The sequence below is a fragment of the Durio zibethinus genome, chromosome 23, assembly GCF_047325235.1.
Source record: "Durio zibethinus cultivar Kanyao isolate XHJ-2024 chromosome 23, ASM4732523v1, whole genome shotgun sequence".
In the NCBI taxonomy this organism is placed as follows: Eukaryota; Viridiplantae; Streptophyta; class Magnoliopsida; order Malvales; family Malvaceae; genus Durio; species Durio zibethinus.
Window position 1 is genome coordinate 12,723,963 of NC_143184.1, and position 15,617 is coordinate 12,739,579.

Here is a 15,617-nt window from a genome sequence, read left to right on the forward strand (position 1 = left end):
GTTACTTTTGCTAAGAGTGGCTTGTTTTGTATCAAGGTAGAGAGTCAATATGTTGTAAAATGGGTTGCTTACATCCATTGTAAAACAAATTCACTTTCTTTTAATACCTTAAAATTCCATTAAGAGTTAATCTAAGGCTTCTTTGAACTTGACAACCAATAATTGACACCTTTAAAAGTAGAGTTAATGTGTAAAAAAGTAAACTTCTCTTTATCAGTGGTGATAAAGTGGCTTTACTAAAGGCAATCCTAGCTAATATGTTGACTTACTAGATGTCCCTGTTGAAAATATCAACTGGGGTGATAAATGAACTTGAAAAAATATTGAGACAATTTTTAGGGGGAGACATTAAGGATAGAAGAAAATTGAGACTAGAAGATTAGAACACAATCTGTCAAAGTAAGCAATATGATGGACTGGGTATTGTTGGCATTAAATCTTGTAACAAAACGCTACCATTGAAATGTCCTTAGAGATATAGTAGAGAAGATCATGCTCTTTAGAGGAATGAAGTATGTGATAAATATAATCTATCCTAAACAGATATCTAGCCTATTCCCTGTCATTATCATTCCCTTTCAAGAGTGTAGTATAACATTCAAAACAATTGGAACACTCCTATTAATTCTAACCTTATAAAATCTAGTTTTGTTCTTTGTGCAGGTGATAGAGCTAGAATTTATTTTTGAAGTGATAAATAGCTTAGCATATTTTCTTTAAGAATGCTTTTGCTAGAATTTACATATTAGCGGTAAACAATGATAGCATGATCAAAGACTATGGGGGTTGGGTCGTATCAAATTGGCATTGGCATATTCCCTTTAAACATAACTTTTTTTATCGAGAAAAAGAGCTATGGAAGTAATTTATGAAACTTTTCAATTTAGCCTCACTACCTCAATTGTCCTTGTAGACATCTAATTTTGTTTGGACTATTTTCGGCTATTTGCAAAGTCCTTCAAATCCAACTTGGTTCAAATTCAACATTTTCTTTAGTTTTGATAAGCTTTTTAAAATTAAAATTTAGAAAAATTGGATCCAAATGTCCCAAGATCAAATCTAGTCAAATTTGGTTAAATTTTATCAAACAAATTCAAAATTGGTTAAAAATGGTTAAAATGGTTAGAACTCGGGTTAATTTTCAAAATTCACAACCAAATTAAGATCAATATGGTTTTAAACTAAAATTTTTTATCTTTAAATCATTAAAAAATTTTCACACTTCGAAAAGTGTAAAATTATCAAAATATCTTTAAGGGTATTTTCGTAATTTGACCTTTTGAAAGTTGAATTTTCATAAAAACTTTCAGATCATAATTAAATATAGTTTAACGATTTTTTATGCATTAAAAACACAAATCACACCTTGAGAGGTGTGATATTACAAAAATAACCTTAAGGGTATATTCGTAACTTAACTTTCCAAAGGTTGAAATTTTGTGAAAAGCTCCAAATCATAATTTGATATTATTTGATGATTTTTGAAATATTGAAAACCTTGATTGTACCTCAAAAGGTATGAAATCATCAAAATATCTTTTAAGGGTATTTTTATAATTTGACTCGAGATTGGTTTTTGTGAAACTTTTCAAATTATGCTTTTTAAAATGTTTGATGATTTTTTGTGCATTCAAAATTACAATAATACCTCAAAAGATGTGAAATTATGAAAATCCCTTGAAATTACCAAAATACCCATAGAGATAATTTCATAATTTAACTTTTCTAAAGTCGATTTTTCATAAAAATTTTTAGATCTTAATTTCACATTATTTCATTATTTTTGGTGCTTTAAATTCACAAAAATGAATAGGGGAGCTTTTATTTTTTCCTAAAAAATGACCTAGAAATCAAAAACTTTCTAACGAGAGTAAAATAATCTTTTCATTTGGCTCCAACAGCATTAAAAATTTAATTTTTGGTAGTGAACATGCTCAACCATATAATGATCTTAAGAGGTTAGGTCCAATAATAAAATGTAGCTCCTTGTAAAGAAAATAAAAGAAAATTTTAATCATTAGATAAACTTTTAATCCAAGGATTTGCATGCCTTAAAGGGGAAACTTTTTTTCTCTTCATGAAGGTTGGGAATTCACATGGAAAAAGGGAATGAGAGCTAAAGAGTGTGTGAAATAGAAGAAAGGAAAAATAAGGTTGGCATGGGTCGGGTTCGGGGCAGGTTTTGCTCGTCCTGAACCCGACTTGACTTTATGCGTTATTAAATTCGAACCCGATCCTACCCAAATTTTTTTTTGTTTTTTCATACCCGAACCTGACCCCGACCTCGATCCGATATTATATAAATCATACCCAACTCTACCCGACATGAAATTAATAAAATATTATTTTTTAAATATAAAATATTATTTTTTAAATATAAATATTTAAAAATATCATTATATAAATATATATATAAATAAAAAATTAAATAATTAATTAAAAAATAATTTTTTATATAATATCGGATCGGGTCAGGTCGGGTTTGCCTAAAACCCGAACCCAATTGTTTTCTAACCTTACCCAACCCGACTCGACCCAAAACCCAAATTTCAAAAAAAAATCGACATCATAGGGTCGGGTCGAGTCGAAACCCGTCGGGGACGGGTTAGATTGCCATCCCCAGGGAAAAACCTAAAGAAAAATGTGAAAAAAAAAAAAAAAAAAAAGATAAAAAAAAGTAAAGAAAGCTTGAAAGTATAATTCCTTTACTTTTTATCTTGCAATCTTGGCATTCTCATCACATTTTTCATAGTATTCTCATATTGTTTTTATTACATTTTCTTTGTTTTCTTGAAAGTTTTATAGTTCATTTTTTTACTACAGCTTGGATCAACTTCATCCAATTAATCAATAGTTGAATTGAAGCTAAAAAAGAAGCAACAACAATTAACAAAATCCACCATTGAAACAAGTTTGAGGTTTAGGCAAAGCTTTTCCCATCATGGCCAAACCTCTTTTTGGCTTTTCTTAATAGTTTGGTAGCTCCAAAAATGTGGTTTATGATGGCTAGATAAAGAATTTGTTGATGTTTTATATGATTCTTGATTAGTTATTAATAAATGATAGTGTTTGGTTTATGTCCAAATTGTTCATGATTTCTTTGCTATTTTTAGTTTGTTTTATGCTTGGTAAAACTCTTTTTAAAACGTGAATGCGCTTACATAATGATTTGGCAGGTAAATAATGTATGTTTGGAACGAAAATATGGATGGAAAAATGTATGAAGGTTTGGAATAGTGGTTTTCTAATTTGGTCAAACCTTGTTCTTCTTTTGGTAGGAAATTTTTACTTGATTTCACATGTTTGATTGCTATTTTTGATATGTTCACTAAGTTTTCAATGTGTTGGATTAATTTGCAATGAAAAAATGCTAGTTTAATAAATTGTTTGGTTGATTATGGTGTTTGTTTGGTTGGGTTGTAAAGAACAAAAATCGTGGAATATCTTTTAAAAGTTTGAGAAATTTTTATGTTTGATCCACTGTCCTCTGGTTTTTATATGCACAACTTGTTTGTAATTTAGTTTTGTAAATACGTAGATTTGAAATTAGTTTTGTTCTCATGTCATGCATTTGTTACATGCATTTTTAGTGACATTTGTGTAATTTACTCTAGCCTCATGTATTTCTTATTAAACTTTAAAACCCTAAACCCTAAAAACCTAAATGCTAAACCCTAACCCATACCATATCTATACATTTGCATTTCATTATTATTTTGTCATACATTCCTAAATTATCATACATTCATATAATGTCATTCATGCATTCATTCTTTTTTACTATGTTCATGTATACCATACATATGTTTTCTAAATATGTTTTCAAAGGAAAAATATTTTCAAATAAGATAAAATCTCAACTAAATATAGTTATCGAGATCTAATCTAACTATAGAGAGACTTTCGATGATTATTATTTACGTGAGGTGTTATCTTGATTTTTATGGGGTAATTTAAAAACATTTAAATTATCAATATTTTTAAAGCTCTACCCTAATATAGGAGAGTAAAAAAAGATGTCTTGATATTTAAAGTGTTTTCACTTTAATCTAAAAATAAAATGTTTTGTTTTCAAAAAGAAAAGAAAATCTAAGTTTTTGGAATGAAAAAGGAAATTAATTTTTAAACATCATAATAGGACTATTTTATCAAAATTCAAATATGACATACAATCAATTGGTATCGTCTTCAACAGGTGTTGTGGGGGTGTTAATCATCTCCCATGTATAACTGACTCTCAAACCCTAAATTTGATTTCATAGACCATAAATTTAAAGTTTTTATAAAACTTATAAATCTTTTAAATGTTTTGTTCAAAGGAAAAAAAGTTTTTAGATGGCTAATCACACCCTAAAAAAGATTAGTGGCAACTTCTTATTTTGATTTTTATTGTAAATGCTTTTTTAAGCTCTCATTGTTCTCATTTCCCATTTGTCTGACGCTTGAGTTCTTTCTTAGTCCCAAAATGTTGCAACAATCCTCAAATAAGAACATTTGGTCTCACACAATAAACAGAGTGTATTGCACCAAATCTTTTTGGATTGAGCTTATGAATGAAGCATATGCCTTAGTTCCAATGGAAAGTTATATATGGAAAGGAATAGTTCTTCCAAAAGTGGAAATCTTTTGCTCAAAGCTTTAAGAGGTAATATAGCAATGATGGATTTTTTAATCTAGAGGTTGCCATTTGTCTTAGGAAAATAATTGTGTATTTAATGATAAGGTAGAATCTGTTGTTCATATTTTTATCTTCCTTTTTATCTTCTACCCTTTTGCATGGAAAATCTGGTGCAAGTTTTGTTTTTAGTGGAATATTTATTAGGTTATCATAGTGTCTATATGACATTATTATTCCAATCCTAATGCAAAAGACTAGAAGGTGAATTCGAATACTCTTTTCTAAGCAATAGTATGGTTTATTTGGTTGGCAAGGAATGAAAAGGTATTCAATGAAAAAAAAAAAACTACTTCATTGATCAGATTTTTAGTTTGATTTGCACTAGAATCAATTAGTGGTTAATGGCCAAATTTTCAAACTTAAATCTTAGCATACTAATTTTACATCTAACATTCAAGATATCTCTATCCCTCCCAAAAAAAAATATGATTAAGCAAAAAATAGTTTGGTCTCCTCTCCTTTAAGTGTATGGAAGATTATCATTGATCTTTTTGCAATAGGAAAGCCAATGCAATAGGTATTGAAATAGTTATTAGAGACTGAGATGGTAATGTGCTATTCATATTCTCCAAGAGTGTAGGTATTTTAGACTCAAATTTGGCAAAACTTTTGGTGATTCTTGAGGCTCTCTTAGTTGTTGTTGAAGCCAATAGTGAGATTTTACCAAAGATTATTGCAAAGGTGACTAAAAAAATGTGATCACATGACTAAAAATTGAGAATGATAGGCCATGGAAGTACAATGAAGTCTTTAACAAGCTACACAACTTGTATGTAGCTACACAATGTTAATATCATATCAATTTGATTATGTAGGGTTGGACCTTTAAAGCAAAGTAAATTAATAATCAATTTCTCCAGTCATATGCTGATTAACATTGCTCAATGCATGATGTGTGATTTTTTAATCTTGTTTTTATTAGATACTTAGCCATTCAAACTTAATCACATTTCTTTTAATTGACCAATTTTTGAATTTTTTTCATCAACTAGAAAGCCATCTTTTTCACCTTATATAAAAGTCAATGCTGTCAAATTAAAGCAAACTGAGCTTCTTTTCAACACAACTTCAATAGAAATAGAATACCTAACTCATAAATGCTTTTGGTGTAACATTTTTCCTATTGATTTTCTCTAATTTTGGAAAGCAAAATGGCTTTTTCTTTACCTTTTTATGCCATAATTAGACCATTTTTCAAGCATTATATTGGACCTTAAGCATCGCAAGTCAAAGCTCAAAACTATAGAAATGAAGGTAAAAAGGAATTGTGCATAAGAAATTAAGCATTATTTTTTTTTTACTAATCCAAAATCATTTTATTAATAAGATGATAGTTAAGAGAACTAAGTAAAACATCAAATATGCCATACAAGTATCTAATCCAAAGGTAGCAAAGTACAAAATCACTACACACAAAAGCTCTTCACCCCTTAAAGCTTCAAATCTTGTCATAATTCAACCATTTCATATACTTCTATCAAGTAAAGGAGAACCAAGATAAGTCCACTCCATCACTCACAATAAGATAAAACAAAAAACACAAGTGAAATAAGAAACATGCGTCTAGAAACACTAAACTCATAACACAACTAAAATATAGCAAAATAGACACTAAAAATTAGGGAAGGCTCTTTTACACTTTTTCTCTTTTTGTGGAGCTTTTACTTTATTCTTTTTCTATGCTTTCTTCACCTTGCACTCTTGAACCTATTTGTAGGCTTAATCCAATGCAAAAGATTGTGCTTTCATCTTTTGATGCTTCACTTTAAGGACTGAACCTATCACAAAATAGTCTGAACCTAAAATAATTCAAACTTGAAATTCTTTAAACTTAAAATGATCCTAATCCAAAATAATTCAAATCCAAAGATAGTTAAATCGAAACCCATCCATTGCCAATTCTACTTATGTTCTAAATTTTGTTTGCATTTTTAAATTATCATTATTAGTAATAGTACCATTTGACCTAAAAGCTACATCACAAACGTACTTGTCCAACTTTTATGAAGGCTAATAAATTTATTTACGAATGAAATCTTTATTCTTTTCTTGAAACTCATGTCATGTGAATAATGCTTATACGTGAAATTATATTGAAATAAACATAAATTTAATTAATTTATAGATTTACTAAAAAAGTTACTAAATACAAAATTTTATAACAATATAATTCTCCAAAAAGTGTGAAATCCTAAATGATGTCAAATTTTAAGTAGTAAGTAAATGATAATAACCACATAACCATTATAACTTTGCACATCCAAGTATAGTGTGTAAAATTTACTATGCATTCATGATTAACGTGTAATATTTTACTTTCATTCATAGTCTTTATATCTCAATTTTGGGATTCATGATTAAAACTATTCATGGATCGAGTAAGTTTTAACTAGATATATGATATTAACAACACACATACTTGTCTAACCATGACTTGACCCCACTATTCGGATCTAAAATTCATTTAAGGTGTGCCAAGTAAATAAAGCTATAATTCAAGCTTACCCAAATAAGCTTTTCTTATATAAAAAAATTAAGACGTAATCTTTTAATTTAATTTTTTATTTTTTTCCTTTCATTTTTCTTTTATTAAAGTTTAAAACATGAGTTAATTAATATATTTCTAATGTTTATGCTAAATATTATACTCCTTTCATCCTATTTTTTTGCTATCTTTTTTTGATGTCCCAAAATTATATCTTCTTTTTTTTTAAACACTTAAAACCATTAATTAAGGATATGTAAGTGTACAAAAATATAACAAATAATATAAAATGAGTAAAGTATTGTTCCCATAAAGATTGAAATATATGGGAGAGAACTAAGTATTAAAATTGTTCACCTTTAATTATATTCAGAACATGACACAAAGAGCACGAATTGCATAAGTGAAAAGCACGTAAAGAAAGAAAATGCAAATTGAATTGAATTAAAAGCAAGAGCAAAAATTTAAGAAAGGTTAAATTGAATTAGAAACAAAACATAACTTGAATTTAAATGAAACTTTGTACAAACTTAAACTATCTTAAAGAAAGCTTAAAAAAAATGAAAAGTAAGGAATAAAAAACTTAAAGAAGTTAACTACTTTCAGGTTGGGCTATCACCCTAAACCTTACTTTAATTTTTCCTAAACAATAGATAGTTTATTTATAGAACAAGAATATACAAAATCCTAAAAGTTAGAAGGATAGTTAGATGGTGGCTAAGGCTTTTTTCAAAAGAAAAGAATGCTTTTTAATTACTTTTAAGTCCTTGACAGCTTTATTGAATAAGAACTCCAACTTGGAATAGGCTTTAACACTTCTTGAACCTTTCTTAAATTATGCTAGGTTTTATTGAATAATAGAATGGACAATTGACCGTTCTTTTTAGCAACCCAGAATCTTGAAGTGATTTAGGTCTTCATGGATAGACCTGACAATCTAAAACATGACATGGTAACATGATATGAACATGATATGAAAATAGGACATGAAGATGATATAACTTAAAATTTTAGTAGTATATATACATGGGTTTAACAAAACCAAAAAAATATATTTCATGATTTCATGTTGATATGAATTGTGATAAATAATTTTCGTGTAAAATACGGTATAAATACACAAATTTTAGTTTTTTAAATGACACAAATACATGAATCATCAGGTCTATTCATGGATAACTTTTTCCATTGGGCTTGAATCTTGAAATCAATTGGACTTAGATGAGATTCTTAGATTTTAAACTTATGCATTTAGTTGAAAAGTTTTTGTAGTACGAAAAAGTAAAATCCTTAGTTATGTTCTCCTTATGTGTTGCCTTTTCTTTATAGTGCTCCTCTATATTCATGCAAATCTTATCCTTGATAGGAATACCCATTCAAATTAGGATTTTCTAGTCAATTTAGGAAAACAAATCTATGTAGAATAACCAAGTGCACTTCCAAACCAAAGTAGGAATTTTAAGTCAAAGTGGGATTTTCAAATCAAAGTAGGAAAAGCCTTCTTAAACTAGGATTACTAAGGGCAATTTTGAGTTTTTCAAGTATGGATAGAATTTTCAAATACCTATGAGAAAAGACTTGCTACCATGTCATCCATAATAATCCAATGCATGCATGCCTTATAAAAATACCATGGACTTGCATTTAACTTGAATTTACTTTTTTGCCCTTTATAATGGCTGAACATCCCTTATATGATTCTTACATGAATTTTTTGAATTTCTAATCAAGATTGATTAATTTTTTACTCTTTAGATTTGACAAAACTAGTCTTTCATAAATTTGTCACTCAAACTTCAAGATTTCCTAAAATCAACAAGACCACATTAAGAACAGTCCAAGATTACTTCAAATGTATAAAAAATCATCCAAGATTGATTAAAAAATTTCAAGATTCTTCAAGATTCACCAAGATTCCATCTTTTCTTCAAAATTTTCTACAAAATAACAAATTAAACACATTAAAAGTAAAATGAAGCTTATTTAGCTAAAACTATCCAAAAATCAATCATTTAAGCATAGAAAACAAGTATAAATAACTATATTTCTTAAAGTTATCAACCATTACCTTTTTTATATTTTAAAATTATTTTTTTATGATTGTGACAACAATTTTAAAATCACTAGACAATTTTTAAAAATATAAAAAGTCACTACTAATCTTTCTTGACTAAATGTAATAACCACCTAAGAAAACTTACCTATGTAAAAAAATCTTATAATTAGTTAAAACATATTAAAAAGATAACTTTTTATCTACAAATATAGTTTGGGTTATAGAGTACAGTTATACGTGGAGAAAAATCAGCACTTTATAACATTCATTTTAAAAAAGGTATCAATTAATCATATATTATCATTTAATATTGGCTAAATGTTTTAATTTTGATATTTGAGAATAATTTCCTAGACTCATTTTTATTTTCACAATTTTATTTCATTTATATTTTTTCAAAACTTTTTCTTTCTTTTTTCCTTTTTTAAAAAGAATTATTATTATTTTTACTAGTGCAAATGCCTACGTTACACTACAAGAGTTGTCAATGAATTAAAAGCTGTAATATGAACATAATGGTAATCAATATAAAATTATAGCAACTTGAGTTTCAAAGAGTGTTAATCTGGAATATGAGGCAAATCAAACAATACATCATCACAAATCGTTTCAAGAATTGAGTATTAAAGTGCAGTTTTGTGGTTTATGCATATCTAGCCATGGTAAACATTTACAAACTTGACCAAGTAAGGCAAGTAATAAAAAAAAATCTTTTGCTATATTCGATTTGATGATGGAAAATGACATAATTTTTGCCAATTGTGTTTTAATTCCTCCAAGAGCTTTGTGCTTGGCAATAGATATATATATATATATATATATATAAACAAAACGATATTTTATTTAAGAAGTTGCATGGTAATAGAATACATATATAAACAAAAATCTAAAGAACCATATACAAACTATAGCATCTAATATCCAATAAATTGTTTCCACTTTCCAATAAAGTCAAAATTTGAAAATCACATACACCTTGTCAACTATAATAATCAGTAGAGCCAAAAGTGGTAAAACCTTCTAAAATCCAACTTCCAAAATTTTGCTTGATTCAAAATTTTCCAATGTTTTAGTAAATGTTAGAATTTGTATCATGTATATTAGTAATTATTATTATTATAAACCCTAGAGAACCACATACACACCATAGCACCCATCAAAATAATTTAATTTTTGTAACCATTGTAAATGGTACAAAATTTTTTGACGATATTAAAAAGAATCCACAAATAGGATATTAACAAATTGTTCCCACTTCCCAGCACATAATAATGCATGTAACAACATAATGTTAAATGACAGGCCAAATATAGTACTCAAACACTAAAGAGCCCTTGATTCATTCTGCATTCAAAAGAGAAAAGAAAAAATTTTAAAAAAACCCCATAAGTCCATTTCTAATCATTCCATTAAAAAAGGCCACCAATTTTAAATTTAAAAACCAAATCACTCTACTATCATAAGAATTCACAAAATTCAACCATTTATATGAAAAATCCATCTAATAAAACCAGTTGAAAACCAACCACAAAATAACCCAAATTTAAAGTTTAAACAAACTGAAAAGTGAAAAATAGAAAACATAAAAAAAAAACCCATACATTTTTAGTTAATCAATCTCACTGTCACCTCTTAATTAAACAAAGAGATAATAAAAGCAATAACTCCACCATTTTACTGCAAAATCAAAAAGACAGGCATCATATAGCTAAACCAAATATATTTAAAGAAGGATATTAAACAAAAGAAAAAAAAATAGAATACCAAAATTTCTTGCATCTAAAAACTAAAACTAAAGTTTTCTTCCAACTAGAATAGATTAATAGATCACCAACAATGAATTCTAGCATTGGAAAAGACAAATATGAAACACAAAATATGAAGCCCACAAACAATTAAAATTAAGGAATTTTTTTACACTGAAAACAAGTTCTGATTTTTTTTAGTTACATTTTTTTCACAAATATACAAATGGCATTCAATAACATGACAAACGCCATTCAATTTTTATACGAATTTAGCTAATAGACTTAATTGCAAACAATGTCTATTAACATGCTAAAAATATGCTAATAGACTTAATTTTAATCTTATGTACAAATAAATGAAGAAATAACAACTCAAATTAGCACTAAAAACATGAATAGAAGAAAAAAATAAAAAAAAATGAAAAGAAAATAGCAGACCTAAAAGAAAAAGGAAAAAGGATTCAAGAAAAGAAATTGAGAATGGGAAGAAACAAAAAAATAAAAAAATAAAAAAAAAAAGGGAAGCAACTTTGAAAAAAATAATCTCATCTTTAAGTAAGTTTTTTTTCTAAAATTACCATTTAAATTTTTTTTGGACATTAATGATTTGTAATTTAATATAATATTAGGATAGCTTTTATTTATAGTTATAGATTTGAAAAAACTAATTAGAACTTTATTATTGAAAAACTTTTAAAATGTTTCAATATGTTGGTAATATTGAAAGAATTTTTTATTTATTGTTACTTATTTTTGGTGTTTTTATTCATCGTAATAAAAAAAAGGTTTTGCTTGTTGATTTTATTTTCTTTTTTATCCTTCTTATGAATAAAAGCAAGAGGAATTTTTTTTTGTATTGAATTTTCTTATAAATACCTTAGTATGCTGGTATTTTTTTAAAAATCTTTTCATTTAGAGATTTTTAAAAAATTATTACACAAATTTTCTTAAAATTTAATAATTGGAAAACATTATCCCTTTTCCTTCTTTTATTTATTTAATAAAATTCCTTTATTTAGAAAAAAAATTGAATTTACCATTTTTTAAAATCTAAATCTTATTAACACTATTTTTATTTTTTAAAAAGATATTAAATATTATTTTTGGAAATTAGACTTCAAATATATGAAAAATAAGAAAATAGTTAATTTAAAAAAATAAAAAATAAAAATACCCAAAATGATCGATCAATACTGGTTAACAATTCGGAGTGATTCAACTTAGTTTAAAGCGGTTCATCCCGGTTCGACCAACGGTTTGGAGCGATTCATCTCGATTCAACCAGTTCATTGAGCAGGTCAACAGTTGATCACCAATTTAGTCGAACCAGTCCTTTGCCTGAGCAAAAGGGTCGATTGTTGGGTTCGATGCGCGAATCCTCGGCTGCGGTCCATGCATGGTTCAGGTAATTTTTTTCGTTTTTTTTTTTTTTTGCAAGTATAAAAACAAAATTTTTCACTTCATGTCCAACCTTCCTCTCCAAAAAAACCAAAATTCTCTCTAAACTCCTTGTGAACACCGACCACCCCTTCCTAGATTTCAATATTCAGCCGTCGTTACCGCCTCCACACTGTTGTCGACAGCGCTTTCCGACAGCGATTTTGTTCCCAAAATACTCCAAAATCTTCCCTTCGACCTCTAAAGACTTCTACCGAAATAGATTTCCCCGTAATCTACTAGATTTTTCTAGATCTGAGCTGAAATTCGTGGTTTCAACAAAACCCTCTTTTCATTCTCTTCAACCTTTAAGCAATTTTTGGTTTTTTTTATTATGTTGCTGCTGCTTCCTCTAAGAGGAATGAGTTTTTTTTTTTTGTTTTCTATTCCTCCCAATCGAGAATGACGATTTTTTTGTGTTATTTCTTTCATGTTTTTTTGTATGGGTCTCAAGTTCATGTGACCATGGAGTTGTTTAAGGTTTGATAATGGTTGCTTGAGGCTTTGATGGTGGTGCTGGTGCTGGAGGATGTTGATAGAGGAGGGGGTTAGGGTCTACTCAAGATAGTTTTGGGATGAAATGGGGGTTGATGGTGGTGACAAAGGGATGGGTTTTGGTGGTTCGTAGGGGTGCGACAATGGGCTTTTGTTGTGACTGGTGGTTGTTATGGTTGGTTGGCTTGAAGCAAGGGTGGGTTTAGAAAAATTTTTGGTAGAGTTTTCTTCTGCCCTAAAATTGGCCTCCTTTGTTTATCTTCTTCTATTCCATGTTTATTAGCATTATCATGTCTTTAGGTTCAAAGAAAAGACTGAGGAAACAGGTGATTATTTGGTGGAGAAAAGGAAGATGCAGGGTTAAAGAGGGTGATTGGGTTGCAAGTAGGGGCAGGTGAGGTAGTAGCTAGGATGGCCATTGCTGCCAATTGGATGGTATCGTGCACATCACCACTCATCTTTTAGTTTTTTATATCTTTTTCATTTTATGTTAACTTATTATTATTATTTTTTATTTTTAATTAACTAGTTAATATGAAAATAAATGTCGCCTTAATATAAGAAATTGGACAAAACCCAATTGACATAGACTTTGGACTTGGCTTCCAAGCCCATAATATAAATTTTAAATTGGACTCACGCAACCCAATAATCATAGCCCCGATGACTTAGAACAAAACCAATTGAGATGATTAAATGGATCCAAACAAGGGCATGTTTTAATTATCCCGAAAAAAATTTTGAGGTCTATAACTGCTTTTCTTTCATATTGTTAAGAATAAGAAATAAGATTAAGATATAAACAATAATTTTGTCTACTTCATAGACTCCAACATTTATATCTTTTGCTACTTTCCTTTCTTTCTTTTTTTCTTTTTTGTTTTTTTCATTAACAAAAATCTAGACATGCAAATATGAAGAAAACAAAAGATCCAAGATTTATTTTTAAAAATCAAAGATTCACATTTGAAAAACTTAACAATTAAATATTCACATATAGAAAATATAAGAGATTCACATTTAAAATTTTCAAAGATTTACATCTAAAATTCTCAAAAATTAAAATTTAAAAATTTTTAGAAATTCATATAAAAAAATAAAGATTCTCCTTTGAAAATTATAAGAGATTCACATCTAAATTTTAATGTTTTTCATTTGAAGATATTTGCATCTTAAAAGTAAAAAATTCACATTTGTAGAGATTCACATATAAAAATTTAAATATTCACGTTTGAAAAAATTCACATCTAAAAATTAAAGTTTCACATTTGAAAATTTTTAAAAATTCATATCTAAAAATCAAAGATTCACATTAAAAAAAATTTAAAACAATTCATATCTAAAAATAAAAAATTCATATCTAACAAAAGTCAAAGATTCTTATTTGAAAAATTTTAGAGATTCATATCTTAGAAACCAAAGATTCATATTTGAAATATTTAAGAGATTCACTTCTAAAAATTTCAAAAAGTCATATATGAAAATCAAAGATTTATATTTGAAGATTTTCAAATATTCACATTCAAATTTAAAATATTTTCATTTGAAAAGTTTAAGACATTCACATCTAAAGCTCAAAGTTTCTTATTTGAAAGTTTTCAAATGTTTGCATCTAAAGATCAAAAATTCACATTTGAAAATTTTAAATGTTTACATCTAAAAATCAAATATTCACACTTGAAGGGATTCACATCTTCATATTAAGATTCACATTAAAGAGTTCGACATTCACATCGAAGAGTTCCAAGACTCACATTGAGGGTTCGACATTCACATTGTAGAGTTTGAGATTCACGTTAGGTATTCAAGATTTACAATGAGTATTTGAGATTTGCATTGGGTGTTCAAAATTCACATTGAGCGCTTGAGATTCACATCAAGTATTCGAGATTCACATCGAGCATTCGAGATTCACATTAAGTATTCAAGATTTGCGTTAGGTGTTTGAGATTCACATCAAATGTTTGAGATTCACATTAGGTGTTTGAGATTCGCATTTTATGTTCAAGATTTACATTGAGTATTCAACATTTACATCGGGTGTTCGAGATTCGCATCAATGGTTCTCAAAGGCTCACAAATTATTTCAATGACTCGTCAATGATTTCAAAGGTTCGCAAAAGTTCAAAATTTTGTAAAAAAGTCTTAAAGATTCATAAAAAGGTTTCAAAAATTTGCAAAAGATTCAAAGATTTGTAGAAGGGTCTTAAAAATTAACAAAAGAAATTTAAAGATTCTCAAAATTGTTAACGACTACTTAAGCAATTCAATATGGCAACTTTTCTTTTTTTTTTTTTTTTTGGCTTCATCCTTTTTAATTTGGAAGAAAAGATTTTAAAAAATGACTAATAACAGAAACACTCCCATCATTTTTGAATATGAATTACAAGAAAGTGGATATTCAGCAATCCTAATTTGCAACAACTGAAAATATTGTCATGAAATCTTGTTATATTTACAAAAAAAAATTTTATAATCATTGCTTAATTGAAATTTTTAATATTTTATACAATGATAAATTTTATTATTGTGAATTCCTATTATATTCATTCCGACAAGAAAAATTGTTGTGAAAATTTATTTTATTTTCAACGATTCTTCAATGTTGTTGCTCAATTTATTTTTTAATATTTTATACAACAACAAATAAGTTATTACGAATATTTGTATTATATTTGTAATGATAAAAAATAATTGTTGCAAAATAGTATAACATTT

The 15,617-nt window shown here is 27.6% G+C and overlaps 1 long non-coding RNA gene across 1 annotated transcript; it reads left to right on the forward strand.

The window, feature by feature from the left end:
* The first annotated feature begins 12,029 nt into the window (after nucleotides 1–12,029).
* Nucleotides 12,030–13,413, forward strand: LOC149512227 (uncharacterized). The gene is made up of 2 exons (XR_016332641.1): nucleotides 12,030–12,372; nucleotides 12,859–13,413. It is a non-coding gene; the product is annotated as an uncharacterized LOC149512227 (long non-coding RNA).
* Nucleotides 13,414–15,617: the final 2,204 nt, after the last annotated feature.